This window comes from Macrosteles quadrilineatus, unplaced genomic scaffold (assembly GCF_028750875.1).
Source record: "Macrosteles quadrilineatus isolate MER2022 unplaced genomic scaffold, UCM_ALF_1.0 Scaffold_467__1_contigs__length_61902, whole genome shotgun sequence".
Classification (NCBI taxonomy): domain Eukaryota; kingdom Metazoa; phylum Arthropoda; class Insecta; order Hemiptera; family Cicadellidae; genus Macrosteles; species Macrosteles quadrilineatus.
In genome coordinates, this window is record NW_026543060.1 from 46,216 (window position 1) to 59,061 (window position 12,846).

Consider the following 12,846-nt stretch of genomic DNA (forward strand, 5'->3'; position numbering starts at 1 on the left):
AAAGCATAAATCTTGGTAATTATACGTATGTAATTATGTATGTATATACGTGTAAATACGTGTGCGTATGAATGTACAGGTTAACATTCACCATGCAGTTTGAAAATTAACAAATTCAAACCTAAAGCAAAAGTATCTTGTGAATAAAATCAAAACCTAAATGAAATTGTTTTACTAATCAGCAAATAACAATATGAATGAAATTTTACAATAATTATGGATCAAAACCTCAATGCAATTGTCGGTTTGTAATGTTTATGTAAACACACAACACGTTTATAGATTAATTCAAGTCGTATCACTGGTCAAATGGATTGACAAATAATAACTGCACCAGCTGATCGATTTGCCAGTTTTTCCAACTTGTTTTCAAGCACACCCGTTTATGACTAAATACAAATACTCAGTACCCATGGCTAAATAAAAATGCCTAAATACCGGTGTGCGCCTAATACAAGCAAACCATTTTGTGTTGCTTGGTTGAAATACTGGAGTGCGGGAAAGTAAAATGAGTGCGACAAAGAAAAATGAGAGCGGGAAAGTAAGTAAATGCATGAATCAACTACTTTGCGTGCTATAATGAGTGCAATAAAGCCCGCTTTGTCAGTAACAGTAGGTAAAGATATTGTATATGTAGCCTACTTAACAACATTTGTATTTGCACTCTATACTTGACTATATTTCATAATTGAATATTAGATTCATAAAATCAATGAGAAATTTAGATTTCTAGTTTTCCTGAGAGGTGTTATGGTATAAAAACCACCCTTTCATTAATGCGATACTAGGATAAAGGTAACATTTGTGATTAGATTACTTTCAAAGCCAGCAAAGTTATTATGCTCGCTGAATAATTTTCGTCACCTACAAATTAATTTGATAAAGTCATTCCCGAGCCAGAGTTTGGTTTCAAAGGAACTTAGTTACCGATATCTAAGTAACATTTCACATATTTCTTCAAAACTTTTTTAAAGGTTTAATTCGCCTTTAAATTGACTAGAGTATATCTTAGTTACTCTAACTCATCCTCTTAAAAACAACTTTGACTCGTTAAAAACTATTGAATCACACCAGTTTTTGAACAGTGATGTAAGTTTGATTGCAACGATAAGGGTATATCCTTTTTTAAGAATACTAGTACTTTGATTATGGTGAAAATGCTTTAAATAAAATCAAAAACCAACACTGAAATAAAAAATGCAATATTACATAGTATATAATCATATAGAGGAGCAGTTTTGGCTAAATTTATATTTTGAGTGAATTAAGGTGCAAAAAGATAAGCTACAAAGGATAAATGTGAAAGACAGTCAGAGTTTTCATGTGATTTAATAAAACGCAATTTGAAAATATATTAAAATGCAACAGTAAACTGTAGTGTTTTTCATTTTTTATGTGCAATCCAAATGTGTTAGAAATTACATTAATCCACTACTGTAGATAAAATAAACAGTAATAAACTAGGTCTTTTGGATTTAAAAGATTTTAAAATGATGTAGGTAATTTTACCATGGTGACACCAATATCATTGTATATCAATAAATGATTTTGTTCGTTGTGTTTATAATTTATCAAATTGCACCATTCGACATTCTGTAAATATTACTTACCATGACGATAATTACTAATTGAACAAAACATTAACAATGTGTATTATGTGTCACCTTGTAAATCTAGTAGGCTATTGACCTTGGTAGTCATCTACCGGCTTACTACTGTCATAGTCAAGGTTAATGTTAATGTCTCATTATGATGGGTTGTTTTGTTACGTTTCCTATCCACATGTTAGACGCAGTATCCGTCCCATTTTACGGTCATTCTTGTTTATCTTTATTCTTATTTACTTTTACTGCCACATAAACTAGTGTATAAAACACTGGACATAACGCGAAACCCCATCCGAGGTGTAAATACTGTGAGTTTATTTGAGGATCAAGAATAAGATATAAACATAAACTTTCGGGTATTAATTTGTTCAAAGTATACAATAAACAGGACCCTACATAAGCCAAATAGTATTGCTGCAACAACCAAAACAATTGTATAAAAAATATATGACTGAAATATGGAAAGCAACTATTTTTATTGGTTAAATTAAAAAGATAACACTTTGCAAAAAGATATTCTGATAAGGAATCCAAATTTTTAATAATTCTGAAAAACAATTGTTGCATGAACAGAATTATTTCATTTGTTTTTGTATGTTGTTTAGATATTTTAAAGCTGGCTGTTGAAAAAAAAGATTTCTGATATCATGACCATAGACTTTTCCAATGATCTCAGTAGAGAGTAAATGTATGTTCTGGAACTTACTTTTTGGAAAAACACTGTCTCTTCTGGAACCGAGCTTTTTGTTTCAAAAGGCGAGTGCATTTCCACTAACAAGGCTTGAGTAGTGTAGCGTCGCGGTCAGCTGGTGTCTAGTAGCCTCTTCATTTCTATTTCGATAAATAATGAAGTCAATCCAATTATATTTTCCCAATTTCATAAGTGAAAAATCAAATGAGAGACCACTTTCAAAATTTAAACCATCGATCGCAGGTATATGAAACAATCTATTTTTTCATCAACATGAACTAGAGACTGATGCTGTCTTACATACCAAATATTTCAACTTGATAGTTCAAATAATAACTGAATTATTAAGAATTGGGCGAATGATCTTTTAAATATATTTACACTTGGATATACTGCATTTTATTCCTAACCTATAATATATGAATCCGTCGGTAAATAGCAACATGTGAAGCAAATTTAAAAAAATTATACAATTGCATGCAACACACGCAGGTCTATCCATGAATCAGATTGTTTTTACATTAAAATGAAATAGAGACTGCCATCAACCTACATACCAAATTGCAACTCAATAGCAAAAATAATAATTGAACATATTATGCATTAGTGTTTAAAATTTCGTGTTCTGGAACACGAAATTCTAAGCAAAAACACTGACTATCATGGAACCAACGTTCAGCCTCTCTGGTGAGGTTTAAGCAGTGTTGCATTGCAGTTGGTCCTAATTTTTCATATTAACACAAACTAGAGACTGTTTCCATCCTACATACCAAATTTCAACTCTATAGCTCAAACAGTTATTGAGTTATTAGGTATCCAGTGAAGGTAAATAGTTAAGCCCAAGTTGTACATTTATGATTTTTTTTTAATTTTGGCATGCGAGTAAACTGTATTTTATGTCCTAAACATATGTACAAAATTGGATATGAATCGGTTGGTAAATAACCAAACGCCAGGCGACTTTTAAAAATTCACATGATCGTGTGCAGTGTGCAAGTTTATCAATCATTCTGAATTTTGTTTGCATTACCACAAACTAGAGACTACCCCCGTCCTACATACCAAGTTTCAACTTGATAGCTTAAATAATAACGGAAATATTTAACATCGGGCAAAGGTCAATAGTTAAGTCCAGCCCAAACACGTCCCAGAGGAATAAAAGTTATATCATTATATAGCCCATATATATAAACCTTCTTTAAGGAATTTCTTAAAAATTTTCTTATTTTTGCTCTATCTCTTACCGTTTCCAAGATACAAGCGATTAAAGAATTTATTGGGAGAAACAAAATTAATTTTAAGTATAAGTTCTAAAATTTATGTTTTAAAAATATTCAAGTTTTAAAAATGATTCTAAACCTTAAAATGCGTCCTATATATCGAATTTCAACTTGATAGTTTAAATAATAATGAAGATATTAATTATTGGGTGGAGGTGAATAGTTAAGCCCAAAACCTTACACTTATAATTATTTTAAAAATCCCTACATGTGGATCAACTGTGTTTTATGTCCATAACGTATGTACAAAATTTCATATAAATTGGTTAGTAAATAAGCAAACGCCAGGCAACTTTTAAAAATTCACATGATCGTGTGCAGTGTGCAAGTTTATCAATCATTCTGAATTTTGTTTGCATTACCACAAACTAGAGACTACCCCCGTCCTACATACCAAGTTTTAACTTGATAGCTTAAATAATAACGGAAATATTTAACATCGGGCAAAGGTCAATAGTTAAGTCCAGCCCAAACACGTTCCAGAGGAATAAAAGTTATATCATTATATAGCCCATATATATAAACCTTCTTTGTGGAATTTCTTAAAAATTTTCTTATTTTTGCTCTATCTCTTACCGTTTCCAAGATACAAGCGATTAAAGAATTTATTGGGAGAAACAAAATTAATTTTAAGTATAAATTTCAAAAAGTTAAGGTTTAAAAAATATTTAAGTTTCAAAATGATTCTAATTCTTAAATTGTGTTTTACTCACCAAGTTAGTGGAAGGAGATGCTCACTGAAGCTAGCACAAAACCACAACTTGATTGAACAGAGACATCAAGTAATATACCCAATCTATCATAATTTTGGCTGACGCAAATGAGTGATAATCACGAGCATGTTGTAAAGGACGCACGTGGTGTTAACAGTCCACTGTGCAACAAAATTTTCCACAGAAGTACAGAAGTTGGCAAATGCGCTAATGAGTGATTGGTAATCAAACATGGTGACCCGAGGGTCAGCGCGCCGCTGATAGCTAAAGATTGCTACAACATTCTGTTGCCCTGATACCCAAAACAGTAAAAACATCTGTTAACTTCGATATATCGGCATTTAGTTCGATTCGATATATCGATATTAATTTCGAAAATCGATTTATACAGTTCGATATTGTTGTAACTATATTCCTACTACATTCTGCCAGCCGGATAACTGTTTCGGAAATTTTCTGAATATTTTGTTTAGTAATTACTGTTTCAGAATTGTCTGAATATTTTGTTTAGTAATAACTGTTTCAGAATTTTCTAAATATTTTGTTTAATATTTTTGTTGGAAAATTACTTAATTTTTGTGGATTTTTGTTTCAAGCGTTTCTCACTTTTCCAACATATTTTTGCTTATTTTCTGTTTATTTAATAATTTTACTTCAGTGAACTTGTACTCTGCTCACATCAGCTTCTCTGATGCAACTTGTACTCTGCTCACATCAGCCTTTTGCTGATGTAATTTGCACTCTGATCACAAAAGCAATCATCTAGTGACGCACGAGTGTTAGTATAAATAGTGGCTAAAAAGATGGAACATTCAGCTTGAACACTCAATTCCTCCAGTTCATCATCTCTCACTACATCTCTAAGCTTCAAGCATGTAAGTTTATAAGACTTATTGTTAAATTAAAATACTTGAAATATTTTGACTTAAAATTCCAATGGTTGTTTAACCATTTTAAAACTTAAACTCAAAATAACAGATGGAAAATTAGTTAAAAACTTATATTTTTCAATTAAATGTTTTATATTTATTGTGTAAGAATAACACAAATTTCTAAGCGTATGCTAGCTGTACAATATAAACACCATACTTGATATTAATATTATACTTGTTTGATTGCTTATTGAAGAATATTTGTTAAACTAACTTTGCAAGAGTGCAATATTGACTTGTTAGGTTAGCTAAGTGGTGTATTAAAGGTTTAGTGTAGGCTAGTTGTACAGTAAATTCTTTTAAATTATTAAATGAATATTTCTAAAATGCTAATAGATGTTTTTACTATGAAATAAAATTTGTTTGATTATTTTTGTAACTTAGTAAACACAGAGTTTAAATATTAGATATTAAAAGAGTACAATATTGACTTGTTAGGTTAGCTAAGTTGTTTACTAAACGTTTTAGTGTAGGCTAGTTGTACAGTAAATTCTTTTAAATTATCAAATTAATATTTCTAAAATGCTAATTGATGATTTTCTATGGAATAACATTTGTTTCATTATTTTTGTAACTTAGTATACACAGAGTTTAAATCTGTGAAACATGATTAGCTTCTTTATTTTCTTAGTTAGTAATAAACTGATATTTTTAAATGTAAAGTAAATGGTGGTCTAATAATATTGGTTGATTCCAGTTTGCTGCTTAGCTCCAGCCCAGTACATATCCTACACCATCTTGTTGCTCAGCTCTAGCTCACTACGTCCATACGCTCTATACCGTAAAACTTTAAGTAAGTTTGTAATGATTAAGTAATTACTTTTACGTAAACTTCTATTCCATTATGTTTCTGTTTTTTATCACACACATTTTAACACTTATATTGTTTTAATATCAAATCTATAATGTCATTAAAATTATATGGGTATTGGATTTTAACACATATTTTTTTTATTTAACTCATATATTGTGTTATAAACTGTTACCCTGATAAAATACAATAGATACCAGCTTTTGTTTTACAATTGACTACCATGTAACATAACATGAGTATTAAAATATCTTAATAACAATAATTTTTGTATCTCACATCCCTGCGACATAAATATATATTTTATTATTGCTGAATTTAAAATTCAATACTTGAGCTTAATTTATTTCAGCTTAATAAAGGTTTGAGCCATCTAAGTTGGTTTGAATATAAACTAAACTAGTATATAGTATTGATTACAGCTTACTAATTTACTGTTATGGTTTCAGGAATCTGCGTGTGTAAATTTTGCTCAACCTCCGGCCTTACCCTTTAACCACCCATCTTCCAGACTTCTAGCTAAACCCTCAATTAATCAGGTATGTACATAGTTAAATTATTAAAAATGCAGTTTAAAATGCTATAAACTATTTTCTTTTCCTAGAACTGTTATAAATTTAATAGTGGGTAGGTGGTGAGAATGTAAACTTCATTTAAGAAAATTTTTAACCCAAGGTTAAAAAAAAATAAAAAAATTTACTATTTCGTGGAATGCTATTGTAAATAAAAATGAAAAATTTAGTATTATTATGTTTTTATATATTTGCTGTCATGAGCCCTTAGACACCATCTAGATAGCCAGTTTAAGAGAGTGTTGTAAAATCTACAGTGGACATGATAATTCTACTGCATATAGTATAAAACCTAATAATTCTTACTCTTGGATTAAACTCAGTAGAACAATTGTTTAATGTAATTCCAAAATTAAGAGACTCTAAGAGATTTTATTCTCATCCTGCACTTGGAAATCCCTAATTGCTGCTCACTCATATCTCGGCATTTGCATTCAACACTATTTTAGTTTTTCTCCAATGATCCATCACAAGATTTTTAATTTTCCTAATTATAATGGAAGAAGCTAACATATAACAACATATTTTTAAAAACAAGGTTTATTTTTTAATACACTATTTACATAACTTTTTTGACAGTTTCTGACAATAGAGAGTAATACACTAATCCATTACTTATCATCAAACAACATGCAGCAGTATTCGTAGGAACTGTTTTTGTAGTTTCAATTTCAAGACGTACATCAATTGTGCCACTTTTTAAAGATTCAGATTGTTTAGAACAATCACATACAAATAATGGTTAACTCTTGATGAAATCTTTTTTGCTTACACATGGTTGATCATCACTTCCTGCATAGAAAGAAGATTGAAACTTTGCATAGTATTCATATAACAAAGCTTTGTTTCCATTCAATGGGTCATGTTATATATGCTGAGGTGGTTACTTCTTTTAATCAATGGTTTAATTTATATTGGTTTTAAATTGCCGGCTGTTAGCAAATGTTAATATTAATGTGTATTAGAATGCTTGATTATAATTAAACACATGTTAATTAATTTTTATGAGAGAATGTAAACAAGAGTTAGTAGAGTGCATTTTTATTATTTTTTTATCTTTACGTTCAGTTTGGAAACCTACAATAACATTCTAGGTTTCTCAATGACTGATAGTGTCTTAACAGCCCATGTTTGAGAAGTGGTTTGAGAAAGCACAGATTACTCATGCATTTTCCACCTCTTAGAGATGATTCTTAAAGGTTGATTTTTTCCCAATAGTTTTAGAAGTGATAGTTTAATTTAATCATCAATTTTTCACATAAGACATTTTCCAGATAAGTTTGGTTATTACAAATTTAACAGTTTGTAAAGATGCTGCTGCTTGCAATATGGCATTTTTGCCAGATCTTTTTTTTTATCAAAAACCTTAACAATACTAGTTTAACAATACAGTATATTTATCTAAAAATGGTTTTTATGTTCATGCAAAAGCTATAGCTAATTCTTGCATTCATAATTTTTCACGAACAAATTTTTTGTTATTACAAACTTAGAACCTAGGAAATAATTTTTTAGTCCGATAAAATCTAGATTTAGCTAAATCACCTTTTTAAAATTTGACAAAAACACAACACAAGCTAACTCCACTTGAAGAACATGATGCTGATGAATATGAAGATTTCTCTATGCTCTTATGAAGTGTTGAAATGGGCTGGTATCTTCCCTGCTGTTTTGCTGTGAACGTCAAAGGTTGCCCCATTTCTACAAAAATAGCAGAACTTTCTTTTAATATTAGGTCCATCATTTACATCCCCCGTTACAGCATAATGTTCTTGACAACGCAAATTCTCAATGATGTCAGGATCCGTCTGCACATGTAATGGAAGCTTTTGATAAATAAGTTCTATATGCGGTATTTGGTTGATTATAAACTCTTTGGGTAAATACTTAATTAATTCATCTTGCATCTGGTAACCTCGTTGACTCCATTCTTTAATAGCTTCATCAGTATTCATAACATGGCTAGAAACCAACTTGTTTTCAATATTTAACCATTGTAATAATATATAAACGTTGATGTATGCGCAATTGGTTGAAGGATGGTTAAAACTGCAAGGCTTATACGAACTTAAATGAGTTTGTTGTTTCAACACAGATAGACTTGGACATCCCAAATCTTCTAGATTTGCCACTGTAACATTAAACTCTGATAGAAGTTGCGCTATGAATGATTGTTTTTCTGCACCTTTTACATATACAGTTCCTTTTATATCAACATATCTGAAAATATCCTTTATTTTTGAATATTCTTTGAACCCAGAACTCCAATTTAAACCATGAAGATGTTTTTCAACCCAATGAATATGTTTTCTTGTTTCTTTTGACAAACTATGTATACTACAAGGGGGTAAAAAAAGTTGGAACTCATAAATTTGTCCATCTGTAGATATAATAGCCAACTCCTTAATAACAAATTTGTTCTCCTCATTTCTGAATCCCTGGAAGTCTAGTATAAACTCCATTTACCTGCAAATAATACAAAAACTGTCACTTAATTATCATTATCATTTAATATTGGTAATTGGATCTTTTATAAAATTTGTTGTCTATATATGTTATGCTCTTTTTGAATTCTGTTCACTTATCCACATTCAAATAAAAACACCATCTACTTAAATTGGAGTCTGAAATTCAAACAATCATCGTGTTTTTTACACATTTTCAAATTCAACTTTCATATCATGAGTAATAATAAAACTTTTAAATAAATCCATTCTAAAATTTACCTGAGCACTCAAACAGCAGTGTATTTATTTGTGTGTACAGTATATTTATCTAAAACTCGTTTTTATGTTTATACAAAAGCTATAGCTGATTCTTGCATTCATAATGTTTCACAAAACAATTTTTTTGTTTATTACAAACATGTTGGGAACCTAGGATATAATTCTTAACAAAAAGTAGATATAGTTTATACCAACACAATTAAACAGTTTTATAAAATACATACATATTATTTCATATATTCATTTGATTTAGGCTTTCATTATTGAACAAAAACTTATAATTTATGGGGTAAGAACAATTTTAAAACCCTCAAAATAATCAGTTACAATAAAAATTTAACAAAACCCTATATTTCCATAAAATCATTTAAATTTACAATTGTAATAAATTTATCCAACAAATAATTTGTTTATATTTATTCAAAAATAATAATTCCTGAATTGAGAAAAAAAATAAAAAATATTTTATAAAAATAAATTTTATAAAAATCAAATTAACTGCATATAATATAAAATAAACTTTATTAACTATTTCATTTATATAGCAGGGTATTTATTTTATTTCTGTAATTAAAAGAGCTTTTTGATGGTATTTTTAATTTACAGTATTTAATTGGATATTTTATAAACTTATTTTTATTTTTTAGAAAAATGAATAATAACTCATCCGCAGACTATAAAGAAAGGGCATGAGCAATTTTTTAAATATTTATAAAAAATGTCACTGTAAGTACATATTATAAATTGTATTTGGAAGATAAAATCTTTATAAACTTACGGTCTTTAAAAGTTCTAATGTCATTGAAACATTACACTCCTACAGCAGTTTTAAGCTTGAAAATAAGCAAAAGGTTGATTATATGATGAGGAAATCATTGAGTACATGTACTTGACTCCTAAACAACCTGTTAATTACATCAAGAGACCCAGAAGCTGAGTATAAACAAATAAACAAAAGTTTACAGCCTGATACCCCTAAGATTTACCAATTAATAAAAATAAGGAAACCCATAAAAAGGTGATTTTGTAATTAAGCTTTCTTTTAAACAAGTTTAAATATAAGTTATTTAATTATACTAATTCATTAGAGTGTTTCATTAATATTTTAACAACTAACAATTATTTATAATCTTTTCTAGCTACCAACCACGAAACACCAGCCTTACGAAGATCCAAAAGGATAAAAAATAAAATCATTAAAAAATAACTTAGAAATTGAGTTTAATTACTCCACAATTCTGTATAGCTTCTAACCAACCATTTATAACAAGAATGATCCATTAATAATATACAAAGGTTTTGCATTTGAGTTTTGTGTATGTATCAAATATTCCTCTATTAGGATTACATTAAAATAGGAATACATTCGCTATCAAATTTAATTACAATAACATCAGATTTCATAAATCAAATTTTCCAAATTAATATGAATATATTGAAGTTAATATCAGTTTATCAAAGTTAATGGACATTTTATTGTTTTTATTATCAGGGCAGCAGAATATTGTAACAATCTTAGGTTGTCAAGGATTTTCTGACCTTTGGGAGACTTTGTTTACCCAAATTTGGTTTTATCATCAATTTACTCTGTTGCATCAATTTTAAATATAATTTAATTTATTTGCAAACGTTTGTGAAAAATTTGATTGCATAATGAACTGTTAATCCAAGTACCATGTGCATCCTTGGTGCCATGCTCATGATAATAACTTATTTGCGTATTTAAAAACAGATTTAAATATTGAAATGTTACTCTATAGCTAGCCTCCGCTGTATCATGTTGTCCTTATACGAGCTTTCTATTAGAAAGATTTGCATAAATGTCTTCCTTTTACCTTATGTAAAAGAAATTACAAACTTTCCATCATCACTAAGGCAGGACATTTTAAATTATCATCGAGAAAATTGTGGCTACATAACTCTAAACTACTATGAGACTTTTGGAGACTGTAATAGGTTGTGTTTAGACTGTGGAAAAATGGCCAATCATCCTTCTTACTTAAAGCATAATGGTAACCACATGTATCCAAAATTTAAAGTTCCAATAGAAACGTGTCAAATTTGTTCAGTTCCTTTATTTATTTTTCATAAATCTGACTGTAAATATTGCAAAAATTAAATATTTTCCAAAAAATATCTTGAAATTCACTTTCCCTATTTGCTAAAAGGGGGGAGAACATTATATTGCAACAACCAGTTTTGCTGGACTGGCTATAATGTTTAACCTGGGTGTAATATTCACAAGCAGTTTCAAACCCCGCTTAAGCAAACAATATCCGGTTTCAGCCTAAAATCTTAACAAACCACTTTATCATGATTTAGACTATTGTTAGTGGGTATGGTATTTCATCTGTTAAATCTTTAGCTGATAAACATTATTTTTTACTTAACACATTTGCTACAGATTGCTACATATGTATAACACTTTGGGTGTTGCTAGGGGTAGAAGTACTAATAGTATAGTTTGTAATCAAGCCAACTAAGGTGATTCAAACCTTCATTACGCTAAACAAATTAAGCTTTAATATTGAATTTTTGAGAGCGGAAATAATAAAATACATATACATGTTGCAAGGATGATTAGATATAAATTATTGTTATTAAGGTATTTTGATTTCTCTAGTTATGTTATTGGTTACATTGGTTCCATGATAGCCAATTGTAAAACAAATGTTGGTGACTGTAGTATATTTTTAGGACGACAATTTGTATCCCAATATATAAGTTAAATCACAAAATTTTAAATGTGCAAAAATCCAATGTATATACGATTTCAATTAAAATATAGGTTTAATATTAACAAATGCAAGTGTTAAAATGTGTGTAATGAAAGACAAAAAACATGATGTAATTATTAACAAACAAAAATTGAGTTTATATAAAAATAATTACTCAAACATTAAAAACTTATTTAAAGTTTTAAAAATGTAAGGCGTATGGGTCTATTGAGCTAGAGCTGAGCAACAAGGTAGTGTGGGATATATATGTGTAATGGGTTGGAGCTATGCAGCAAGATGTTCAAACTGGTATCATCCAATATCATTAGACCACCATTTTTACATTTTATAATGTTAGTTTATTACTAACAAAATGAATAAGCTAATCATGTTCCACATATTAAACATTTAATATTTAAACTCCATGTTGGCTAAAATAATGAAACAACTGTAATTACATAGTAGAAACATCTATTGACATTTAAGAAATATTCATTTAATCATTTACAAGGGTTTACTGTACAACTAGCCTGCACTAAAAACGTTTAGTAAACAACTTAGCTAACCTAACAAGTCAATATTATGCTCTTCCAAAGTTGGTTTAAGAATTATTCTTCAATAATCAATCAAACAATCAACATGGTGTTAATATTGTACAGCTAGCATACGCTTAGAAATTGTGTTATTCTTACACAATAAATAAAAAATAAAAAAAACACATAATTGAAAAAGTAGTTTTTAACTAACTATTCATATGTTATTTTGAATTTAAGTTTTAAGTTTTTGAATTTAAAATG

General features: G+C 29.0%; 1 long non-coding RNA gene across 1 annotated transcript; it reads left to right on the forward strand.

The window, feature by feature from the left end:
- Window positions 1-5,125: 5,125 nt before the first annotated feature.
- LOC128982534 (uncharacterized) lies at window positions 5,126-6,615 on the forward strand. The gene is made up of 3 exons (XR_008489685.1): window positions 5,126-5,166; window positions 5,921-6,016; window positions 6,484-6,615. It is a non-coding gene; the product is annotated as an uncharacterized LOC128982534 (long non-coding RNA).
- Window positions 6,616-12,846: the final 6,231 nt, after the last annotated feature.